Source organism: Schistocerca americana, chromosome 10 (genome assembly GCF_021461395.2).
Source record: "Schistocerca americana isolate TAMUIC-IGC-003095 chromosome 10, iqSchAmer2.1, whole genome shotgun sequence".
NCBI lineage: Eukaryota > Metazoa > Arthropoda > Insecta > Orthoptera > Acrididae > Schistocerca > Schistocerca americana.
Genome location: NC_060128.1, coordinates 191702922 through 191728687, shown reverse-complemented (window position 1 = coordinate 191728687; position 25766 = coordinate 191702922). Strand labels below are relative to the sequence as shown.

The 25766-nt window shown below is 46.6% G+C and overlaps 1 protein-coding gene and 1 pseudogene across 1 annotated transcript in view; one reads left to right on the top strand and one right to left on the bottom strand.

Annotated features, from left to right (window-relative positions):
* The first annotated feature begins 17343 nt into the window (after positions 1-17343).
* LOC124552447 (juvenile hormone epoxide hydrolase 1-like) overlaps positions 17344-25766 on the top strand; it is a 97824-nt gene continuing 89401 nt past the window's right edge. Inside the window, exon 1 of the mRNA XM_047126725.1 lies at positions 17344-17386. The gene's annotated coding sequence lies outside the window, so the exon portion shown is untranslated. The remainder of the gene's footprint in view (positions 17387-25766) is intronic.
* Positions 23508-23624, bottom strand: LOC124552846 (annotated as a pseudogene).

The window sequence follows — 25766 nt, the reverse complement described above, 5'->3', positions numbered from 1 at the left end:
GGACATCATGTGCATGTAAAAGAAATGTCGATCGAGAAGAGCACCAAATTCTAGCTTTTAGAAACAAATATGACCTGAGAAAAAGACTGTGAGACTTTATTTAGTGAACGACTCGCGCAAGACAAAGTTGCAGAAGACGGCGGAACTTTCGCAGTATTCTTGAAATCGTGACAAGTACTAACTGGTCGAACACAGGGACTGCAACCCTCCTCTGTACCTCAGATGTTAACTCCCATAGTGCTCAGAGCCATTTGAACCCTCCTCTGTCCTTCAGACGTACAAATCTCTCCTGATCTGCCCAATCTTTTGCTATGCAAATGCTGCATGGATATCCCCTCCCCCCTTCCAGATCCTCGAATGCCATGCCTGTCTTTCTGCACGCGCTTACCTTCTCCCACATGTCTCCTTTCCAACTCATTTCTTTCCCATGTCTTGCTACTCACAAGCTACAGCATCCACCAGCTCGACTCTATCAATTCTATTGTGCCCCCCCCCCCCGCCCCCCCCTCTCCTTTGGAATTCTAGTGTGCTGCCACACGTCTACCAACCCTCCACCGAACCTCCTCCAGCACACACTCTATGTCCTCTCCCAGAAAAAAAAAACTGTTTCCCCCCAGAAACTCCACCCTCATATAAACTGATCCTACCAATTCTGAATCCACCCCACCCTATCCATCTCCCCAGCGCCTCCCTCTTCGTCCTCTCACCATAACACACCTCCTCCTTTTCCTCTTCCTGTCCCTCTCTGCCCCCTTCTACTTTCAAATCTGTAGATACGAGTACTAACTACCCCTTTCCTCTTGTCCCCCACAGCAACCCCTACCTCAACAGCACCTCCTGCCAGCCCCCATTTCTCATCACCACTACTGCGCTATCTTCCCTCCATACCCACCTTTCTTTTCACCGACAATCTACCGTCACATGGCAGGTCCCTTTCCAGTTTTAGTGAAAGAGTACAGCGCTCCGTTTTTAAAAAAGGAAATGTGCATGAAACCTTATCGGACTTAACTGATAAGATCATCAGTCCCTAAGCTTACACACTACTTCACCAAAATTATTCTAGGGACAAACACACACAACCATGTCCGAGGGAGGACTCGAACCTCCGCCAGGACCAGCCGCACAGTCCATGACTGCAGCGTCCGAGACCGCTCGGCTAATCCCGCGCGGCTTCTGTTTTTAATGGTCATTGTCTCTTCTGTCAAGTGAAGTGTTTTTCATGTGCTTCCTTTTATTCAAATGTTTTTCTAGTGTTTTTAACTGTGCTGTCTGTCCATATTTTTATCACAGACTTTGAACTACTCATGAAAACAGTATTATTTAACACCCCCTTTTAAAATGTTATTGTGGTCTTCAGTCCAGAGACTGGTTTGACGGAGATGAAGAGGCTTGCACTGGATAGAGTAGCATGGATAGCTCCAAGTAACTACTGCAACCCACATGCTTCCGAATCTGCTTAGTGTATTCATCTCTTGGCCTCCCTCCACGCTGCCCTCCAATACTTAATTGCTGATCTCTTGATGCCTCAGAACATGTCCTACCAACCGATCCCTTCTTCTAGTCAAGTTGTGCCACAAATTCCTCTTCTCCCCTGTTATTTTAAGTACCTCCTCATTAGTTATGTGATCTACCCACCTAATCTTCAGCATTCTTCTATAGCACCACATTTCGAAAGCTTCTATTCTCTTCTTGTCCAAACTATTTATCGTCCATGTTTCAATTCCATACATGGTTGCACACTGTACAAATATTTTCACAAACGACTTCCTGACACTTAAATCTATACTCGATGTTAACAACTTTCTCTTCTTCAGAAACGCTTTCCATTGCCAGTCTACATTTTATATCCTCTACTTCGACCACCATCAGTTATTTTGCTTCCGAAATAGCAAAACTCATTTACTACTTTAAGCGTCTCATTTCCTAATCTAATTCCCGCAGTATCACCCGATTTAGTTCGACTACATTCCATTATTCTCGTTTTGCTTTTGTTGATGTTCATCTTACTTCTTTCAAGACACTGTCCATTCTGTTCAACTGCTCTTCCAGGTACTTTGCTGTCTCTGGAAGAATTACACTGTCATCGGCAAACCTCAAAGATTTTATTTCTTCTCCATAAATTTTAATTCCTACTCGCAATATTTCTTTTGTCTCCTTTACTGCTTGTTCAGTATACATACTGAATAACATCGGGGAGACTCACGCCCGGCCCCCACAGATTTACTTCTCCCAGTAACTCGTCTCCTACCTTCCAAACATCGCAGAAGCTCTCCTGCGAACCTTGCAGAACTAGCACTCCTGAAAGAAAGGATATTGCGGAGACATGGCTTAGCCACAGCCTGGGGGATGTTTCCAGAATTAGATTTTCACTCTGCAGCGGAGTGTGCGCTGATATGAAACTTCCTGGCAGATTAAAACTGTGTGCACCGACCGAGACTTGAACTCGGTCGGTGCACACAATTTTAATCTGCCAGGAAGTTTCATATCAGCGCACACTCCGCTGCAGAGTGAAAATCTCATTCTGGAAACATCGGGGAGAGGCTACAGCCCTGTCTCACTCCCTTCCCAACTACTACTTCCCTTTCGTGCCCCTTGACTCTTATAACTGCATCTGGTTTCTGTACAAATTGTAAATAGCCTTTCGCTCCCTATATTTTACCCCTGCCACCTTCAGAATTTGAAAGAGAGTATTCCAGTCAACACTGTCAAAAGCTGTCTCTGAGCCTACAAATGCTAGAAACGTAGGTTTGTCTTTCCTTAATCTATCTTCTAAGATACATCGTCGGGTCAGTATTGCCTGACGTGTTCCAACATTCCTACAGAATCCAAACTGATCTTCCCCGAGGTCGGATTCTACCAGTTTTTCCATTTGTCTGTTAACAATTCGTATTAGTGATTTGCAACCGTGACTTATTAAATTGATATTTCGGTAATTTTCACACCTGTCAGCACCTGCTTTCTTTGGGATTGGAATTATTATATTCTTCTTGAAGTCTGAGGGTATTTCGCCTGTCTCATACATCTTGCTCACCAGATGGTAGAGTTTCGTCAGGACTGGCTCTCCCAAGGCCATCAGTAGTTCTAATGGAATGTTGTCTACTCCCGGGGCCTTGTTTCGACTCAGGTCTTTCAGTGCTCTGTCAAACTCTCCACGCAGTATTATATCTCCCATTTCATCTTCATCTACATCCTCTTCCATTTCCATAATATTGTCCTTAAGTACATCGCCCTTGTATAGACCCTCTATATACTCCTTCCGCCTTTCTGCTTTCCCTTCTTTGCTTAGAACTGGGTTTCCATCTGAGCTCTTGATATTCATACAAGTGGTTCTCTTTTCTCGAAAGGTCTCTTTAATTTTCCTGTAGGCAGTATCTATCTTACCCTAGTGAGATAAGCCTCTACATCCTTACATTTGTCCTCTAGCCATCCCTGCTTAGCCATTTTGCACTTCCTGTCGATCTCATTTTTGAGACGTTTGTATTCGTTTTTGCCTGCTTCCTTTTACAATGTGTGTCCTTATTTTGTGTTTAGCTCGTAATTAGAGAATAAAGTGTACATACATACTCCGCAAGCCACTGTTCGGTGTGTCACAGCGTGGACGGCTTGTACCTTTCCTGTTCCACTCGCAGACAGAGTGAGCGAAAATCAGCTGTGTGTATGCCTCCGTATGTGCCCTGATTTCTCTTACCTTATTTTCGTGGTCTTCACCCGAAACGTATGTTGCCGGCAGTAAGATCGTTCTGCAGTCGGCTTTAAATGCCTGGTTCTCTAAATTTTGTCAACCGTATCCCTCGAAAAGAACGTCAACTTCCCTCAAGGAATTCCCATTTGCGTTCTCGAAGCACCTCCGTAACACTTGTGTGTTGTTCAGACCTACGCTAACAAATCTAGCAGCCCGCCGCTGAATTGCTTCGATGTCTGTCTACAATTTGACCTGGCGCGGATCCCAAACACTCGAGCAGTACTCAAGAACAGGTCGCACTGGTGTCCTATACGTGGTCTCCATTACAGGTGAAACACACTCTCCCTAAATTCTGCCAGTAAACCGAAGTTGACCGCCTTCCCTACCACAATCCTCCCTCTCTCTTTCTCTCTCTCTCTCTCTCTCTCTCTCTCTCTCTCACACACACACACACACACACACACACACACACACACTTTCCATTACATATCGTTTTGCAACGTTATGCCCAGATATCTATAGTGGCCGGCATGAAAATAAAGTCCTCAATGTCACGGCCTCTGCCTGCCGCCAGCAGGGGCTGTGGGCTGTGATTCGCCGGCGTCTCCGCTTTGTTGCCATGTAGGTAAATTAGCGGAGCGGTAGGTCAGAACAGCTGAAAGTTCAGTGTTACCGTGCTATATCGAGTGTTCACGTCTGATCTCAGTGTCTTACTGTCTTCAGAAAGGTGCTTTGACGTGTGTTCGGTGGTGGACAACAATGCAGGAGTAACGGCCTACTTGTAGTACTCCTACGGTCAGTGTTCGTAAAGGGCGGAAAGACATTCGTAAACAATCGAAAAATTATCATATCGAATGTACTCAAGTTTTTTTACTGACCTGACTGACAATGAAGAAGCGAGGAATAGCTTAAATTTTGCGCAGATTCCTAAATTTACTGCTAAAGCGTGTGCTGTCTCCAATTCAACTGTAGGCCGTATTTGCAAATCTGTGTCAAAATGGTTCAAATGGCTGTGAGCACTATGGGACTTAAGATCTGAGGTCATCAGTCCCCTAGACTTAGAACTACTTAAACCTATCTAGATTAGATTAGATTTACTTTCATTCCAATTGATCCGTAGTGAGGAGGTCCTCCAGGCTGTAGAACATGTCAGAAAAACAATAATACATGACAAATATTTACAGCTGAAACAAATAAGATAATGTAAATTCCACATGTCCCAAGTGGAATGATCGTCATTTTTTTAACGAACACTATATCAAAGAATCATTTTACGAACACTAATGTACTGAGTTTAAAATAAAAAAAAGTTTTTTTATTTATAAGGTAATAAACATGTAAAAGAACTACTGCAATTGTTATTTACAATGGACACATTACTGAACTGAAATGGTGCAGAAGTTAGAGCGTACACACACACACACACACACACACACACACACACACACACACACACAAACTTATTTACAATGAACACATTACTGCACCGAAATGGTGCAGAAGTTATATATCAGTTGGCTCTACTGAGAAATTCATCAATGGAGTAGAAGGAGTTGACCACCAAAAAATCCTTTAGGCTTCTCTTAAACTGAATTTCATTCGTTGTTTAGATTTTTGTGGCTGCTGGCAAGTCATTCAAAATGTGTGTTCCTGAGTAATGCACACCTTTTTGTACAAGAATAAGTGACTTTAAATCCTTGTGAAGATTAATCTACGGACATCACACACATCCATGCCCGAGGCAGGATTCGAACCTGCGACCGTAGCAGCCGCGTGGTTCCGGACTGAAGCAAATCGGTATCATTGGCAGAATCTCCAGACATGAATGAGTGTTTCGATTCTCCAAGAAAGGGATACGAACGTGAACGGTACTCAACCGTCTTTGACGATGTTAACAAAGAGCTCGTGCGTAGAACTGCACTTCGATATTACGACAGAGGAGAGTATCCGACGGCTAAAAAAATACGGTCTTTTTTTTTTTTTTGGGCGCACAACTTCAACGGTCATTAGCGCCCAGACTACGTTAGGAATGCACCGCGAGGCACAAGTTTAAAACAGCAACTAAAAGGGAAAACACGATAAAAGATCGACAGGCATAGGATTAAAAAGAAACCAGCATAATTAAATGTCCTTAGACAGGTTGGTCAATTTGATAAAACGAAGAACGCGAGCAGCTGCTCCTGGGTCATTTGCTAAAATGGCATCGAGAGTACATGGCAGGCCAAGATCAAGACGCAGTGTAGTAAAATCGGGACAGGACGTTAAAATGTGGCGGACCGTCAGCAAGTGCCCACATGGGCAGAACGGTGCCGGCGCAGCCGTCAGCAGATGGCGATGGCTGAACTGGCAGTGTCCAATTCTTAACCGGGCCAAAACGACATCCTCCCGCCGAGAAGGGCGGGAGGAGGACGTCCAAGCCGCGGGAAGAGATTTCAAGGCCCGAAGCTTGTTGTCCGTAAGTGCAGCCCAATCGGCATGCCACAGCGGTAAAATGCGCCGACAAATGACCCTGCTACAATCTGATGAAGAGACACAACAAAAAGCTGTCCGAGGCTGGAGGACCGCAGCCTTGGCCGCGGCATCTGCAGCTTCGTTCCCAGGGATACCGACATGGCCAGGAACCCACATAAAACTAACCGGAGAACCGTCGTCCACCAGCTGCTGAAGAGAGCGTTGGATCCAGTGCACGAAAGGGTGAACTGGATACGGATCACTGAGGCTCTGGATGGCTCTCAGGGAATCAGAGCAGACAAGCAGAATGTCGGTGGCGGCAGATGTACAGAACAGCCTGGTAGAGGGCAAAGAGCTCAGCTGTGAAGACCGAACAATGGCCATGGAGCCGGTATTTGAAACTTTGTGCCCCGACAATAAAAGAACAACCGACCCCGTCATTGGTCTCAGAGCCATCTGTATAAATGAAGGTCATATTAATGAACTTCGAACGAAGTTCGACAAAATGGGAGTGGTATACCGAACCGGGGGTAACCTCCGTTGAGAGCGAGCTGAGGTCAAGGTGAACGCGAACCTGAGCCTGGAGCCAAGGTGGCGTGTGGCTCTTGCCCACTCTAAAGGTTGCAGGGAGTGAAAAATTAAGGTGTTGAAGGAGGCGACGAAAGCGAACTCCAGGGGGTAGCAGGGCAGAGACATACAACCCGTATTGACGGTCGAGAGAGTCGTCAAAAAAGGAACGATAAGACGGGTGGTCGGGCATTGACAGTAGCCGACAGGCATACCGACAAAGCAGTATATCGCGCCGGTAGGGCAGTGGCAATTCACCGGCTTCAACATGAAGACTCTCGACGGGACTAGTATAAAATGCTCCGATCGCAAGACGTAAACCCCGATGTTGTATGGAGTTGAGGCGGCGTAAGATGTACGGCCGTGCAGAGGAATATACGAAGCTCCCATAATCCAGCTTTGAGCGGACGATCGACCGATAGAGGCGAAGTAGGACGGTTCGATCCGCTCCCCACGACATACCACTGAGAACACGGAGGACATTTAGTGAACGGGTACAACGGGCAGCCAAATAAGACACATGTGGAGACCAGCTAAGTTTCCTGTCAAATGTAAGACCTAAAAATTTTGTTGTCTCCACGAATGGGAGAGCAACGGGACCGAGTCGTAGGACGGTGGGAGAAACTCTTTGTAGCGCCAGAAGTTAATACAGACCGTCTTCTCGGCAGAGAAACGGAAGCCATTGGCGACACTCCAGGAGTAAAGACGGTCAAGAGAACGCTGAAGACAGCGCTCCAGGACACGTGTACACTGCGCGCTGCAATAGATGGTAAAATCGTCCACGAAAAGGGAGCCTGATACATCAGCTGTGAGGCAATCCATTATTGGATTGATTGCGATGGCGAAGAGAGCGACGCTCAAAACTGAGCCCTGTGGCACCCCATTCTCCTGGCGAAAGGCATCTGACAGGACGGAACCCACACGTACCCTGAACTGTCGATCCATTAAAAATGCACGAATAAAAAGAGGGAGGCGACCGCGAAGGCCCCATGTATGCATGGTGCGGAGAATGCCCGCCCTCCAACAGGTGTCGTAAGCCTTCTCCAAATCGGGCGCTTCCGCAAGAAGTTATTCATAATGAAGGTTGACAAGGTAACCAGATGGTCAACAGCAGAGCGGCGCCTACGAAATCCACATTGTACATTGGTAAGTAGGCGCCGAGATTCGAGCAGCCAAACCAAACGAGAGTGAACCATTCGCTCCATCACCTTACAGACACAGCTGGTAAGCGAGATGGGTCGATAACTGGAAGGCAAGTGCTTGTCCTTCCCCGGCTTAGGAATCGGGACAACAATAGACTCGCGCCAGCATGCGGGAACATGTCCCTCAATCCAGATGCGAATATAAGTACGAAGAAGGAAACCTTTACCCGCAGGAGAAAGGTTCTTCAGCATCTGAATATGAATAGATCAGGCCCTGGAGCGGAGGACCGTGACCGGGCAAGTGCATTTTCGAGTTCCCGCATGGTGAAAGGGGCATTATAACTTTCACGATTCGAGGAGCGGAAGTTAGGTGGCCTAGCCTCCTCTGCCTGTTTGCGGGGGAGGAAGGCAGGGTGGTAATGAGCGGAGCTCGAAACCTCCGCGAAAAAGCGGCCGAAGGCATTGCAGACATCCTCAGGGGCCACAAGGACGTCATTCGCGACCGTCAAGCCAGAAACTGGTGAGTGGACCTTAGTGCCAGATAGCCGGCGCAGGCTACCCCAGACAACAGAAGAAGGAGTAAAACTGTTGAAGGTGCTTGTGAAAGCAGCCCAGCTGGCTTTCTTGCTTTCTTTAATAATACGACGGCACTGCGCACGTAATCGTTTATAATTGATACAATTCGCCACTGTAGGGTGGCGTTTAAAGGTGCGTAAAGCACGTCGACGAGCACGAAAGCGTCTCTACATGCTGCGGTCCACCAGGGGACCGGTACGCGACGTGGAGAAGAAGTAGGGTGAGGGATGGAATATTCAGCAGCAGTGAGAATGACTTCCGTGAGGTGTGCGACCTGACGGTCGCAACTTGTGAAAGTTTGATCCTGAAAGGTCACCCTGGAAGAGAAGAGCCCCCAGTCTGCTTTGGAGATGTTCCAACTAGCTGAGCACGGAGAGGGAGTATGATGCAGGAGATGGATGACACACGGGAAGTGGTCGCTCGAATATGTATCAGAAAGGGCATACCACTCAAACCGGCGTGCAAGTTGGGTAGTACACATAGAGAGGTCTAAATGGGAATAGGTGTGAGATGCGTCCGAAAGAAAAGTAGGGGCGCCAGTATTGAGGCAGACAAGATTGAGCTGGTTGAAAAGGTCTGCTAACAGGGAGCCCCTCGGACAGGATGCTGGAGAGCCCCAAAGGGGATGGTGGGCATTGAAGTCTCCAGTTAACAAAAATGGTGCAGGTAGCTGAGCAATAAGTTGCATCATGTCTGCCCTGGTAACGGCAGACGACGATGGAGTGTAAACGGTACAAATGGAAAATGTAAAAGTGGGGAGAGTAATGCGGATGGCAACTGCCTGCAGGCCGGTGTGCAATGTGATGGGATCATAGTAAATATCATCCCAGACCAGCAACATAACCCCTCCATGAGCCGGAATACCTACCACAGGGGGTAGATCAAAACGCACAGAGGTGTAGTATGCCAAGGCAATTTGATCGCTTGGGCGTAGCTTCGTTTCCTGGAGGGCTACAACGAGCGGACGGTGCAAGCGGTGCAGCAACTTCGTCCTCTCGGTTGGAGCGAATGTTGCGAATATTCCAGTGAATTAGTGCCATCGTAAGAAGAAAAGGAAGATGAAAGAAGGGGTCACCTCGAAGGCCTGGCTTCGAGCGAGTACTGCCGCTGCTATCAGTAGGCGGACAGCCATCGTCCATTGGTTCTATAGGTTCATCGGCCATCTCGTTAAGATGGCCGGGAGGAGGAGCTTCCTCCGCCGGTGAACGGCCAGATGTTCGGCTACCAGCGGTGCGGCCAGGCGAAACGGATGACGGCCTGGGGCGGCAACCGCTGGGTGGCGCAGGAGAAGAAATGCGCCGTGGAGGAGGAGAAGGAGAACTGTGCTTCCTATGAGCCTTCTTGGAAGGTCTTTTAGTGGAAGTACTGGTCGACGGCTGGGAGTGCGAGGCACGTAGGAAGTCTGCACGGGACGGTTTCTTCTTGAAGGCCCGTGCATCTGATTTCTGGGTCTTCGTCTTGGCAGAAGCTGATGAAGGTGCTTGTGTTGAAGGGGTGACGGGAGGAAGAGGAGACGTCGACCGAGCGATCTTAGCACTGGCCGAACGGACGACCGTGGTGCCGAAGGTCAGATCGCATGTCTGCGTCGCCACCTCCCTGGTAGTCCGAGGAGAGGTGAGGACAGTACTGTACTTTCCCGCTGGGAGCAGCGCGGGCTTCCTACTAGCAAATAGCTTGCGAGCAGCCGAGGTGGACACTTTCTCTTTGACCCGAATTTCTTGGATACAGCGTTCTTCCTTGTAGATGGGACAGTCGCGGGAGGACGCTGCATGGTCACCCCGACAGTCCACACAATGAGGAGACGGAGGTGGACAGTCACCCTCATGGGCATCCCTGCCCCAAGTGACACATTTAGCTGCATTGGAACAGGACTGGTGAGTGTGATTAAAACGCTGACACTGGTGGCAGCGCGTAGGTGTCGGGACATAGGGGCGAACAGAAATAACCTCGTAGCCCGCCTTGATACGCGACGGCAGCTGAACACTGTCAAAGGTCAAGAGAAGTGTCCGGGTCGGTACAAGGTCATTGTTGACCTTTTTCATGACCCTATGGACAGCCGTCACGCCCTGCTCAGCGAGGAAAGACTGAATCTCCTCGTCAGTCAATCCGTCAAGTGATCGAGTATAGACCACACCACGAGACGAATTCAAAGTGCGGTGAGCCTCCACCCGGACAGGGAACGTGTACAGGAGTGTGGCCCGAAGCAGTTTTTGTGCATGAAAGGCGCTCTCAGTTTCTAGTAATAAGGTGCCGTTACGCAACCTGGTGCAAGATTTGACAGATCCGGCTATGGCATCTACGCCCTTCTGGATAACGAAAGGGTTGACAGAGGAAAAATCCTTTCCGTCCTCAGATCGAGAAACGACGAGGAACTGTGGGGCAGGCGGTAGTACTTTTGTCACTGGTGGCTGGTCAAGTTTCCGTTTTTGGGCAGAAGAGAGAGATGGAGTGAAATCCATTGCGGAGGAATCCCCCATGATTGCCAGCGTCTCCGATGGCGCGCTCCTTCCTTGTGGGGACCCTCTCAGAGGGCACTCCCGCCTTAGGTGAATGTTTACACCTCAGGTCACACCTCCCGAGAAACAGACGGAGGGACCAATCGGCATGTTCAGAAGGTATCAGCTCAGGCAATCACCCCTCCCCGGGCCTGGACTTTACCAGGGGGTACGTGCGTGCCTTACTTGTCTACCTATGGCGGGGAATTACGCGTTACCCCGTCACCGGCTACGCGTGCGAACGCGTGGGTCGGCCTTCAGGTGCGCACAGGGAGGAAGGAAGAAGAGGAAAAAGAAGAGAGAGAGGGAGAGAGAGGACAGACTGTCTCAAACGCCGAGGCGGAGACCAGAGAAGGCAAGGAGAAGAAGGCACTGAGAAGGCAAGGAGAAGAAGACAAGGGAAAGAGTAAGGAAGACAGTGAGATGGAGAAGAGCAAAGAAAGGAAGCAACCAAAGGAAGGAAGAAACGAGAAGTGAAAAAGCAAAATGACCGCAAATAGTGGTCGTGTAACCGTCCGTCTCCGGACGCAGGCGCTAACTACCCCCTTGAGGGGGAGGGACTCCTTTTAGTCGCCTCTTACGACAGGCAGGAATACCTCGGGCCTATTCTAATCCCCAGACACGCAGGGGGGAAATACGGTCTGACGTCCGTGAAAAAATTAATTACTCGGGCCCAGAGATCTCTGTTCTTCGTCTTCTCCGCTCCCTTGGTTTCCGATTCAAGAAGTGTAATGATGGACGGAAATTCTTAATGGAACGGAGAGACATTGCAGCAGCAAGAGCCAAGTTTTTGGGTTCAATGCACTTCTTGCGTGCTGAAGACACCAGGCCTGTAGTGTCCTTGGATGAAACTTCGGTTCCACAGTAGCACACCAATCAGTATATATGGCACGACTCCAAAGGAAACGGTGGTTTGAAAGGTAGAGGTGGCCGATTAATCATCGCCCACGTTGGCTCATTAACCACAGGGTTCATACCAGAGGCCAAACTTGTTTTTTGTGGAAGCGAAAATTTCCTGCGAATCCATTACCATTCAGAAATGAATGGAGAAGTTTTTAAGAATATGGGTATATTCGCCTGTTGTCTACGCTGGAAGCAGGGTCAATTATAGTGATGGATAACGCCAGCTATCACTTTATTCAGATAGAAAAGGTGCCACGTTCAAATTGGTGCCATGCAGATATTATGGAGTGGTTAAAGAGAAAGAATGTTTCATTTTCAGTCGATGAAACGAAGGCTGAACTCCTGTCTAAGGAAGAAATCGTAGGTGCTAAAAAGACTTAATAATTAGATCACTGACAGACGAAATGGGACACCAAGAGGTACGTTGACCACCGTTGACTGCCAGTATAATCCCACTGAATTGATGTGAGCCCAAGTAAAGCGAGAAGTAGCGAAAAGAAATGCTACTTTCAAACTTGCTGATGTCGAGAAGTGAACACACGAAGATTTTGACAATGTTACTCAGCAGGAATGGGAGAGGTGCGTAAAACACGCAGAAGCATTACAAGAAACTGATTTCTTGAACCAGGGTTTAAGAGACACCATAGTGGAATCTGTGATGATACACCTGGCGGAAACAAGCGCAAGTGAAGCTGAAGACATGGAGCCAGAAGATCCTCCAGTTTAGGTAAGTGCCGTCTATGTTAAAAGCTGACTTGATTTAAATGTTTGTCTATTCATTTCAGTAATAGAGGACATACTGCGAATGTTTTTCCCCTGCAGTAGACGTCTGATAAATCACAAGTGGTGGCGATTAGTTTACTCGACAGTAACCGTCAATTAAAATAAGATTGTCAGTTCTGCATTAATTAACAATAGTTTTTCCTAAAAACCTGTATCGAATGTCTTTACATTCGAGACGAGCAAAGAAATCTATGATATTCGACGACTTGTACAAAAAAACTAGAACGTAGAAATGTATTACTTTAGTATGACAGAGGATAGTATACGGCGGCTAGAGAAATACAGGGTAATGTCTGTGATAAAACTGACGATTTTGACCAGTCACTTCAATGCACTGTTTTCTCCGCCCACTTGGTTTTTAATTCAGAAACTGTAATGATTGACGAAATTTGTAACTCAAAATAGCGGCATTGCAGTGGTAAGAACGAGGTTTTTGTGTACCAAGTACGTATTAGGTGCTGAGAATAATAGGCTTACAGTAAATTTAGATAAAACTTGGGTTTCACAAAACCTTTCGAACAAATATTTTGCTCGACTCCAGTGAAAATACTGGCTTCAAAATAACTACAATTACTTTTGCGTAGCGTATATTGGCGTTTTGAGTGACTGATGCAATGACGAAGGATATGTATTAGGAGAAAGTAAAATATTTTCGGGAAGAAGGGAATATTCTCGGTCATATTAAAGCGATCCGTCCGAACAAAACTCTCGGCGTCGGCCTCTGTACGTGATACGATACAATAATGATGTCTGAAATGTTACCAAAAATAATTTGATAGTTTTCTTAACAACCTTCTCGCGGGAAATTTCTTCGCAGTCCTATAGAACGAAAATTCATCAGCGACTACATTTGTCACTACGCAGTCGGCACAGTTTCACACCTCTTATAATAATTTATTTTTTATCTCAGAATACTTTTATGTTTCGGAAGTAAAAGATGCAGCATATGCATCAGTAAACTTTGGGGATGTTAGTATTTTTTTTTCAGTCCAATTACCTTAGTGAGTCTGTTACTACCACAGGTTGAAGTAAAAATTTGTCCTCCAAAGTTTCATTTTTTTACTAGCAGTTAGTGAGAATTTTCTTTCGAAAAGTACTCCATCATATTCAAGACTAAAAATAGAGTTGCCTAACTTTTTTTTGAATTTTTACAAACATTTGAAATTATTACTATAAAAAAACTGGCAATGCTGTAAGACGGCGAGATGTCCTTGAAGATCTGTTTTCGTGCCGGCCACTCTAGACAACATGATTGTGTCAAGCAGGACATTATTAATGCTGTATTTGAACATTAACTACTTATTTTTCCTTCACATCTGCATTAACTTACATTTTTCTGTATTTAGAGCTAGAGTCCATTCATCACACCAACTGGAAATTTTGTCAAAGTTATCTTGTATCAGGTTAACAGTACCGTTGCCTGCCCCCCCCCCCCCCTCCCCCTCTCCCCCCTCCCCTTCCCCGCCGACGACGTGGGATGAGATCACAGGCCCTGCAGACCAAGCGCTGCATCCACAAACTGCCTCCATTCCTTCCTGTTTTGTGGCCGGCTCCTCCAGGTGTCTTCAATTCTCAGGACTCCTAGGTCCTTCGCCAGGTCGTCCATCCAGCGCTGCCTTGGTCGTCCAGTGGAGCGTTTGGTGTTTGGTTTCCCTGTTAGTGCCATCTTCGCCTGGCATACTGGCTACATGGCCCACCCATTATATTCTTTTGCTCTTCTGTAGGATAGTTGATTGTCGCATCTGAAGGTAGAGTTCCTCGTTTTTCCTTCTCCTCCGTTCTCCGTTATCTAAAACTTGTCCCAGTAGCTTCCTCATTACTTTTCTTTAAAATATTACTAGTTTTCCTTTTATCGCTCAGTCATGCTCCATGTTTCCGAACCGTACATTACTGCTGGGATATCACTGTGTTGTAGATTTTCATCTTAGTGTTCACTGAGATCGATTTAGAGCCGAGCATCTCTCCGAGGGTACGTATGCATTTCATTCCCACTGCTATTCTTTCCCTGATTTTCATTTTTATGTTGTTTTGCGTGGTAAACCAGTATCCCAAGTATTTGAACTGGTGTACTCTCTTGAACATCTTGCCATCTATCTCAAGAAATTATTCCTGTTCTTGTCTTCTTCCTAATTGCATGAACTCTGTTTTGTCTCGATTCACATTGGGCCCTACCTTGTGTGCATAATTGTCCATTTCTGGTACATTCCTTTCAACTCGTGTTTTGATTCACTTAATAGTACTACGTCATCTGCATATGCGCGACAATTGAAGTTACCTTCCATCTCTACTCCAGCCCACTCCTGTTCCCTACACTCTTTTATTACTTTCTCTAAGCTGACATTGAACACAACACATGAGAGAGCATCTCCTTGTCTGAGGCCTGTCTCCGTCTCGAATGTTTCTGATGTGGCTCCTCGGAAACGTACTGCTGCCTTGGACCCTTCCATACAAGCTTGCACCATTCTCACTAGCTCCTCAGGGATTCTGAAGTCACGCATTGCACTGTATAGGCTATTCCTGTGGATGCTGTCGTATGCACGTTGAAAATCGATGAACAGGCTGTAGACATCTTCATCATATACCCAGTGTTCTTCAAACAATTATCTTAGTGTGAAAATGTGGTCTATTGTCGACCTGTTTGGTCGAAAGCCACCTTGGTACTCCTGTATGTTGTTCTCTATGAATGGTTGCAATTTTCTGAGGATAACGATGGACAGCACCTTATACGTTACATTCAACAAGCTGATTCCTCTCTAATTACCGCATTCCATTTTGCTTCCCTTCTTGTATACTGGGGATATTATAGCCAATTTCAATTCTTCTGGTAGTGTCTCCTTCTCCCATATCAACTGGATCACTTTATATATCTCTAAGTGCAAGCTCTCACCTCCCTCCTTGATTAATTCTGATGTTATTCCGTCCTCCCCCGCGGATTTGTTGTTTCTGAGTCCTTTGACTGCGATTTTCACGTCTTCTTCATTAACTTCCCATTTTTTTCATCGTCTTTCCTTTGTAGTGTTTGCAGGCGATGTCTCATCTTGGTCTGGGCGATTCAACAGTTCTGAGAAGTATTCCTTCCATCTTCCTACAGTTCTTTCCTTGTCATTCATCAAGTTGCCATTCTTATCTCTAATGAAAAAAGTTGGGCTCTGAGATCCACGTTTCCGATTTTTTATGTATTGAAGGAATTGCCTTGAGTTCTTGTTTTGGCTCTCTGCCTCAACTGGTTCTAGCAAACTGGATAGATACATTCTCTTCTCTGCTCTTAGGATTCGATTTATCTCCCTTCTGATGTTCATAAAATTTTCCCTTTTCTGCCCATCCTCCCTCGTCTTCCTTCTCTTTTCTATAGCCTTCTGGCATGTCTCGTTGGACCATTCCCTCTCCTTCATTATCTTCTTTTTTCCCAGTATATCCTCCGCTACACTTAGTACCGTGGACTTTATTTCTTTCCACCTTTCCTCCACGTTCTCTCTTGGTTCCAGGGTCTCTAGGACCTCAAAACGGTTTTTGATTTCTATAGCATAGTGTTTTTTAATGGCACTTTGTCGTAGTTTCTCATCATTCAAAGCAGGTTCTAGTGTCCCCTTCATCTTATGCACGTAGGTGAAAATGACTTTGAACCTGCACACAATGAGGAAGGGGCCTGGCGTACAGTCGGCTCCTCTATACGGCCTGACGTCCATGACTCTATGGCTATAGCGCTAGCCCACCAAGATCTGACCTATTTGGTTGGTGGTTCTTCCATCCGGTGAACACTATGTTCCATTATGTATTCTCTTGTGTTCTTTGAGACAGGTAAGTTGATTTCATCCTCTGACCATTCTTATTGGTCTCATCATGCAAACTGTGCCTTCCTATAGCCGGTATGTAGAATTCTTCTTTTCCTGCTTTTCCATTAAAATCTCCCATCACTATCCTGATATTTCTAGTTGGTGTGCTCTCAATTGTTTGTTCTAGTTGGTCATAGTACTCTTCCTTTTCCTCATCTGTTTTGTCCTCAATTGGGGCATGAACATTGATGAATGTGGATGTCTGACACTTGGTTTCCAAGTACTATGTAGGATATTCTCTTGTTAACAGCTTTGAATTCCTTCACCGAACTTGCTGCTTTGTTGTGTATTACAAAACCAGTGCCGAATTCGCATTTATCTACACATCCGCCGTAGAACAGTGTGTGTCCATCCTCTTTGCGAGTTCCTTCTCCTAGCCATCTTGTCTCTGGTACCGCCACCAGGTCCAGTTTATATCGGTTAATTTCTGAGACCATAGTCTGGATGGTTCCTGCTCTATACAAGCTCTGAACATTCCAAGATTAAAATTTCTAAATCGTAGGCCGTTTGTCCTTTGCAGTTTAAGTGTTCCATTGTATCCATCCACGTCCGAGGCAAGTTCGTTTTTGGTAACAAATTTTTTAAGTGACTGGGTTGTTAGCCCAGTGTCCAAGCCTCCTCCTTAATCCGGGCAGTGGCTGTTGCAAGGCAACTGACCCCCGGCGGAGTTACTACGAGGGCTGAGGGGGGATGAAATTACAATAAAGGAAGAAAATAAAGAGGGTTTAGGAAAGCAATGTGGCAGTAGGAGTAGGAAGACGTGCCGCAGAGCGCACATTCCTAAGGCGAAGTGCCGCCGCTCTTGGACTGTTGGCTGGCTGTATCGCAACCGGCAGTGGTTTATCTCGGCTCCTCGTATCTCGCCGTGAGATAACGCCGTAAACGGGCTGCACTGCGCCGCCTTGTGCTCACTCGCGACTCGACTTCAACGCACTTCGCAACTCTCTCAGTCGGGTAAGAACTTTCCTCATTTCAGTTTGTCTAAAGGTCTTCCACTATAATAGGAGGACCGGTTCTCAATTATTGGAGTACCGTAATTTGGCCCAATAAATAGGGAGATGCTGAACCTGCTGGTCTGCTTTGACTGGCGACGTCATCAAAATGGCGGACATAAGCATCGCATTGGAATCTACACTATGTGAGCAAAAGTATCCGGACACCCCCAAAAACATACGTTTCTCATATTAGGTGCGTTGTGCTGTCACCTACTGCCAGGTACTCCGTATCAGCGACCTCAGTAGTCATCAGACATCGTGAGACAGCAGAATGGGGCGCTCCGCGGAACTCACGGACTTTGAACGTGGTCAGGTGAATAGGTGTCACTTGTGTCATACGTCCGTATGCGAGATTTCCACACTCCTAAACATCCCTAGGTCCACTGTTCTCGATGTGATAGTGAAGTGGAAACGTGAAGGGACACGTACAGCACAAAAGCGTACAGGGCGACCTCGTCTGTTGACTAACAGAGAGCGCCGACAGTTGAAGAGCGGCGTAATGTGGAATAGGCAGACATCTATCCAGATCATCACAGAGGAGTTTTAAACTGCACCAGGATACACTGCAAGTACTATGACAGTTAGACGGGAGGTGAGAAAACTGGCATTTCATGCTCGAGCGTCTGCTCGTAAGTCACACATCACGTCGGTAACTGCCAAACGACGCCTCGCTTGGTGTAAGGAGCGTAAACATTGGACCATTGAACAGTGGAAAAACGTTGTGTGGAGTGACGAATCACGATACACAATGTGGCGATCCGATGGCAGCGTGTGGGTATGGTGAATGTTTAGTGGTCTGCCAGCGTGTGTAGTGCCATCAGTAAAATTCGTAGGCGGTGGTTTTATGGTGTGGTCGTATTTTTCTTGGAGGGGGCTTGAACCCCTTGTTCTTCTGCGTGGCATTATCACAGCACAGGCCTACATTGATGTTGTAAGCATCTTCTTGCTTCCCACTGTTGAAGAGCAATTTAGTGACGGCCATTGCATCTTTGTAACACGATCGAGCACCTGTCCATAGTGCACGGCCTGTGTCGGAGTGGTTACACGACAATAACATCCCTGTAGTGGACTGGCCCGCACAGATTCCTAACCTGAATCCTATAGAACACCTTTGGGATGTTTTGGAACGCCGAACTCTTGCCAAGCCTCACCGACCGACACCGATACCTCTCCTCAGTGCAGCACTCCGTGAAGAATGGCCTGCCATTCCCCAAGAAACCTTCCAGCATCTGATTGAACGTATGCCTGCGAGAATGGAAGCTGTCAAGGCTAAGGGTGGGCCAACACCATGTTAAATTCCAGCATTACCGATGGAGGGCGCCACGAACTTTTAAGTCATTTTCAGCCAGGTGTCCGGATACTTTTGATCACATGGTGTATATTCATAACAGGCAGGGTGTCGTACGAGGTGCGGATACTGGGTTAGAAGGGGGGTCTACATCTTCATTGATGGTCTAGAAACCACTGGAAGTGTACGGCACAGGGCACTTCCCATCATACCAGTTATTACGGCTTCCTCCCGCTCCATTCACGAAAGGGGCGCTGAAGAGTGACTGTTTAAATGCCTCTGTGTGTGCTGTAATTATCTTAATTTTGTCCTAAGGACGTTTGTGGGGCCAGTACGTAGAGCTTTACACTAGCTAAGTACCTGGCGTTGTCCGGGTATGTACTTACTCCCACCTTCTATTAGTTCACCTGCTGCACCTATCTATGCCTATCTCCTCCTTCCTCTTCGCTGTCTGTTCATCTCCTCCACCCCTCTACCCAGAACCATCGACTCTTTACCCCTCTATCTACCTCTTCCTCCCCCTCAAATTCCATCCCCTCCTAACCCTCTCTTTGTCAATCTCTTCCTCTCTTTTTCCTTCTCATCCTCCCCCTCTCACTGCTATCTCCTTCCTATTCCTTTCTCTCTTCTGTTTCTCCAACCACTTGCTCCTCCCCCCTCTGTTCATTTCCTCCTCACCTATCTTTCTGCCTATCTCTTCCTTCCCCTGCGTCTGTGCATTTCCTCCTCATACCTTTCTCCATCCATCGCTTCTGCTCCCTCCTCTCTGTCCATTTCCCCATTCCCCATCTCTGTCCATCTCCTCTTCCTCCTCCTCCTATCTATGCCTATCTCTTCCTTCCTCCTCGCTGTCTGTCTCTCTCTTCACATTATCACACTCACCCTTATAGGTTGGTGGTGGTTCTTACCTCTATAGTATTTCTTTCCAGATTGTGAAGCTAATATGTATATCAGATTTCACTGCGTTACAGGGATTTAGGATGAGCTTCTTACCCGCGGCGTTACTCGCATACGCGTATCTTAAATGTACAGGGTATTTAAAAATAAATATACGTACTACAAAGTATTATTTGGTCCAAACTATCGATCGCTGTGCCTCAGAGAAACGAATACGTAGTCCTAAACATCCCTAGGTCCACTGTTTCCGATGTGATAGTGAAGTGGAATCGTGAAGGGACACGTACAGCACAAAAGCGTACAGGCCGACCTCGTCTGTTGACTGACAGAGACCGCCGACAGTTGAAGAGGGTCGTAATGTGTAATGGGCATACATCTATCCAGACAATCACACAGGAATTCAAAACTGCATCGGGATCCACTGCAAGTACTATGACAGTTAGGCAGGAGGTGAGAAAACTGGGATTTAATGGTCGAGTGGCTGCTCATAAGCCACACATCACGCCAGTAAATACAAAACGACGCCTCACTTGGTGCAAGGAGCGTAAACATTGAAGCTCTGAACAACGGAAAAACGTTGCGTTGAGTGACGAATCACGGTACACAGTGTGGCGATCCGATGGCAGGGTGTGGCTATGGCGAATGCCCGATGAACGCTATCTGCCAGCGTGTGTAGTGCCTTCAGTAAAATTGGTAGGCAGTGATTTTATGGTGTGGTCGTGTTTTTCATGGAGGCGGCTTGCACCCCTTGTTCTTCTGCGTGGCTTTATCACAGCACAGGCCTACATTGATGTTTTAAGGACCTTCAAGCTTCCCACTGTTGAAGAGCAATTTGGGGATAGCGATTGCATCTTTCAACACGATCGAGCACCTGTCTATAGTGCACGGCCTGTGTCGGAGTGGTTACACGATAATAACATCCCTGTAGTGGACTGGCCCGCACAGATTCCTAACCTGAATCCTACAGAACACCTTTGAGATGTTTTGGAACGCTGACTTCGTGCCAGGCCTCACAGATCGACATTGATACCTCTCCTCAGTGCAGCACTCCGTGAAGAATGGGCCGCCATTCCCCAAGAAACCTTCCAGCACCTGAGTGAACGTATGCCTGCGAGAGTGGAAGCTGTCATCAAGGCTAAGGGTGGGCCGACACAATATTGAATACCAGCTTTACCGATGGAGGACGCCACGAACTTGTCTTTTCAGCCAGGTGTTCGGATACCTTTAATCACATAGTGTATGTCCTTGTAGACAGCCTCTTTCAGCATTCCCCACAGAAAAAAAACGTGTACAAGTGTCAAAATGCTGGCTGCGAAAACATCAATGTAGGTGTGTGCTGTGATAGTGCCACGCAAAACAACAAGGCCCCTCCATGAAAAACGCCACCACACCATAAAACCACCGCCTCCGAATTTTACTGAAGGCACTACACACGCTGGCATATGACGTTCACCGGGCATTCGCCATACCCACACCCTGACATCGGATCGCCGCATTGTGTACCGTGATTCGTCACTCCACACAACCTTTTTCCACTGTTCAGTCGTCCAATGTTTACGCTCCTTACACCAAGCGAGGCATCGTTTGGCATTTACCGCCGTGATGTGTGGCTTATGAGCAGCCGCCCGACCATGAAATCCCAGTTTTCTCACCTCCCGTCTAACTGTCGTAGGACTTGCAGTGAATCCCGATGCAGTTTTGAATCCCTGTGTGATGGTCCGGATAGATGTCTGCCTATTACACATTACGACCCTCTTCAACTGTCGGCGGTCTCTGTCAGTCAACAGACGAGGTCGGCCTGTACGCTTTTGTGCTGTACGTGTCCCTTCACGTTTCCACTTCACTGTCACATCGGAAGCAGTGGACCTAGGGATGTTTAGGAGTGTGGAAATCTCGCGTACAGACGTGTGACACAAGTGACACCCAATCACCTGACCACGTTCGAAGTCCTTGAGTCCCGCGGAGTGCCCCATTCTGCTCTCTCACGATGTCTAATGACTACTGAGGTGGCTGATACAGAGTACCTGGCAGTAGGTGACAGCACAGTGCACCTAATATGAAAAACGTATGATTTTTGGGTGTCGGGATACTTTTGATCACATTGTGTACAACTACACCGGATATAATGGAACGACGTATGACTGCGGCCAGCTAGGCACCTCCGCTGAAATGCTGGCATGCGTGCAGCACTATGGGACTTCACATCTGACGTCATCAGTCGCCTAGAACTTAAAACTACTTAAACCTAACTAACCTAAGGTCACCACACACATCCATGCTCGAGGCAAGATTCGAACCTGCGACCGTAGCGGTCACGCGGTTCCAGACTGAAGCGCCTAGAACCGCTCGGCCACCAAGGGCCGGCTCGTGTGCAGCAGTTGTTCCGTACCAGACTGGAAGGGCGTATTGGCCTCCGTCGGTGGTCTCTATGAACACAACCTGTGATGGACAGTTGCCTCGTTACTGGTGAGAACCCACATAACTTTGCTGTTGTTCTTTTGTACTCCCAAAGGTATTGCGCAAGTATCATTGTGGGAACTTTCCAAAATACGATATCTCGTAAACGACTCGCACTAGAATCCTGCAACAAACGCCAGTGACATTCTAGTTTATCCTACTTTTAGTTTGTCTTGCCAATAGGCATTGTTCCATTTAAATAAGTGTACGTTTGTACAAAAAAAAGTACGCTTTATAACTACTATTACAATCTGTTGACTGGCTGTCAGTACGAGACCCTGACTACCAATCCATTCTGTGAAAACCGCACTTTGCATTTCCACAGTAGTTGCAGCGTAACTATTACATTTACATCTACGTCTACAACTTTTAAGTGCCTGGCAGAGGGTTCACCGAACCACCTTCACAATCCTCTATTATTCCAATCTCGTATAGTGCACTGAAAGAGTAAACACCTGTATCTTTCCGTGCGAGCTCTGATTTCCCTTATTTTATTGTGTGATGGTTTCTCCCTATATAGGTCGGTGTCAACAAAATATTTTCGCATTCGGAGCGGAAACTTGGTGATTGGAATTTCGTGAGAAGTTTCCGTCGCAACGAAAAACGACTTTGCTTTAATGATGTCCACCCCAAATCCTGTATCATTTTAGTGACACTCTCTTCCATATTTCCCGATAATACAAAACGAGCTGCTCTTCTTTGAACTTTTTCGTGTACTCCGTCAGACCTATCTGGTAAGGAACCGCCGGCCGCGGTTGCTGAGCGGTTCTAGGCGCTTCAGTCCGGAACCGCGCGACTACTACGGTCGCAGGTTCGAATCCTGTGTCGGGCATGGATGTGTGTGATGTCCTTAGGTTAGTTAGGTTTAAGTAGTTCTAAGTTCTAGAGGACTGATGACCTCAGATGTTAAGTCTCGTAGTGCTCAGAGCAATTTTTTTTTTTTTTTTTTTTTTTTTTTTTTTTTTTTTTTTTTTTTTTTTTTTTTTTTTTGGAATGGAACCCACACCGCGCAGCAGCACTCCAAAAGACGACGGACAAGTGTAGTGTAGGCAGTCTTCTTAGTAGATCTGTTACATTTTCTAAGTGTCCTGCCAATAAACCGCAGTCTTTGGTTAGCCTTCCCCACAACATTTTGTATGTGTTCCTTCCAATTTAAGTTGTTCGTAATCTTAATTCCTAGGTATTTAGTTGAATTTACGGCTTTTAGATTTGACTGATTTATCGTGTAACCGAAATTAAAAACCATCTTCAGGCCACGAGTGGCCTACCGGGACCATCCGACCGCCGTGTTTTCCTCAGTGGAGGATGCGGATAGGAGGGGCGTGGGGTAAGCAAACCGCTATCCCGGCCGTCATGATGGTATTCTTGACCGTAGCCGCCACTATTCGGTCGAGTAGATCCTGAATAGGCATCACGAGGCTGAGTGCACCCCGAAAAATGGCAACAGCGCATGGCGGCTGGATGGTCACCCATCCAAGTGCCGGCCAAGTCCAACAGCGCTTAACTTCGGTGATCTCACGGGAACCGGTGTATCCACTGCGGCAAGGCCGTTGCCAACGGAAATTAACGAGTTCCTTTTATCACTGATGTGGATGACCTCACACTTTTCGTTATTTAGGGTCAACTGTCAATTTTCGCTCCATTCGGATATCTTTTCTAAATCGTTTTGTAGTTTGTTTTGATATTCTGATGACTTTACTAGTCGATAAACGACAGCATCATCTACAAACAACCTAAGACGGCTGCTCAGATTGTCTAACAAAAAGTTTATACAGACAAGGAACAGCAAAGGGCCTGTAACACTACCTTGGCGAACGCCAGAAATCGCTTCTGTTTTACTCGATGACTTTCCTCAGTTACTACGAACTGTGACCTCTCTGACAGGAGATCACAAATCCAGTCACATAACTGAGACGATATTCCATAAGCACACAATTTCACTACAAGCCGTTACGTAGTCCACTGACAAAAGCCTTCCGGTAATCCAGAAATACGGAATCGATCTGAAATCCCTTGTCAATAGCACTCAACACTTCATGTGAATAAAGAGCTGGCTGTATTTCACAAGAACGATGTTTTCTAGATCCCTGTTGACTGTGTGTCAATAAACCGTTTTCTTCGAGATAATTCATAACTTTCGAACACAATATATGTTCCAAAATCCTGCTGCATATCAACGTTAATGATATGGGCCTGTAATTTAGTGGGTTACTCCTACTACCTTTCTCGAATATTGGTGTGACCTGCGCAACTTTCCAGTCTCTGGGTACGGAACTTTCGTCGAGCGAACGGATCTACATCTACATATATACTTCGCAAGCCACCTTACGGTGTGTAGCGGAGCGTACCTTGAGTACCTCTATCGGTTCTCCCTTCTATTCCAGTCTCATATTGTTCGTGGAAAGAAGGATTGTCGGTATGCCTCTGTGTGGGCTCTAATCTCTCTGATTTTATCCTCATGGTCTCTTCGCGAGATATACGTAGGAGGGTGCAATATACTGCTTGACTCCTCGAAGAAGGTATGTCTTCGAATCTTTAACAAAATCCCGTACCGAGCTACTGAGCGTCTCTCCTGCAGAGTCTTCCACTGGAGTTTATCTATCATCTCCGTAACGCTTTCGCGATAACTAAATGATCCCGTAACGAAGCGCGCTGCTCTCTGTTGGATCTTCTCTCTCTCTTCTATCAACCCTATCTGGTACGGATCCCACACTGCTGAGCAGTATTCAAGCAGTGGGCGAACAAGCGTACTGTAACCTACTTCCTTTGTTTTCGGATTGCATTTCCTTAGGATTCTTCCAATGAATCTCAGTCTGACATCTGCTTTACCGACGAGCAACTTTATATGATCATTCCATTTTAAATCACTCCTAATGCGTACTCCCAGATAATTTATGGAGTTAACTGCTTCCAGTTGCTGACGTCCTATATTGTAGCTAAATGATAAGGGATCTTTCTTTCTATGTATTCGCAGCACATTACACTTGTCTATATTGAGATTCAATTGCCATTCCCTGCACCATGCGTCAATTCGCTGCAGATGCTCCTGCATTTCAGTACAATTTTTCATTGTTACAACCTCTCGATATACCACAGCATCATTCGCAAAAACCGTCAGTGAAGTTCCGATGTTATCCACAAGGTCATTTGTATATATTGCGAATAGCAACGGTCCTACGACACTCCCCTGCGGCACACCTGAAATCAATCTTACTTCGGAAGACTTATCTCCACTGAGAATGACATGCTGCATTCTGTTATCTAGAAACTCTTCAATCTAATCACACAATTGGTCTGATAGTCCATATGCTCTTACTTTGTTCATTAAACGATTGTGGGGAACTGTATCGAACTCCTTGCGGAAGTCAAGAAACACGGCGTCTACCTGGGAACCCGTGTCTATGCCCCCCGAGTCTCGTGGACGAATAGCGCGAGCTGGGTTTCACACGATCGTCTTTTTCGAAACCCATGCTGATTCCTACAGAGTATATTTCTAGTCTCCTGAAAAGTCATTATACTTGAACGTAATAGTGTTCCAAAATTCTACAACTAATCGACGTTAGAGATATAGGTCTATAGTTCTGCAGATCTGTTCGACGTCCCTTCTTGAAAACGGGGATGACCTGTGCCCTTTTCCAATCCTTTGGAACGCTACGCTCTTCTAGAGATCTACGGTACACCGCTGCAAGAAGGGGGG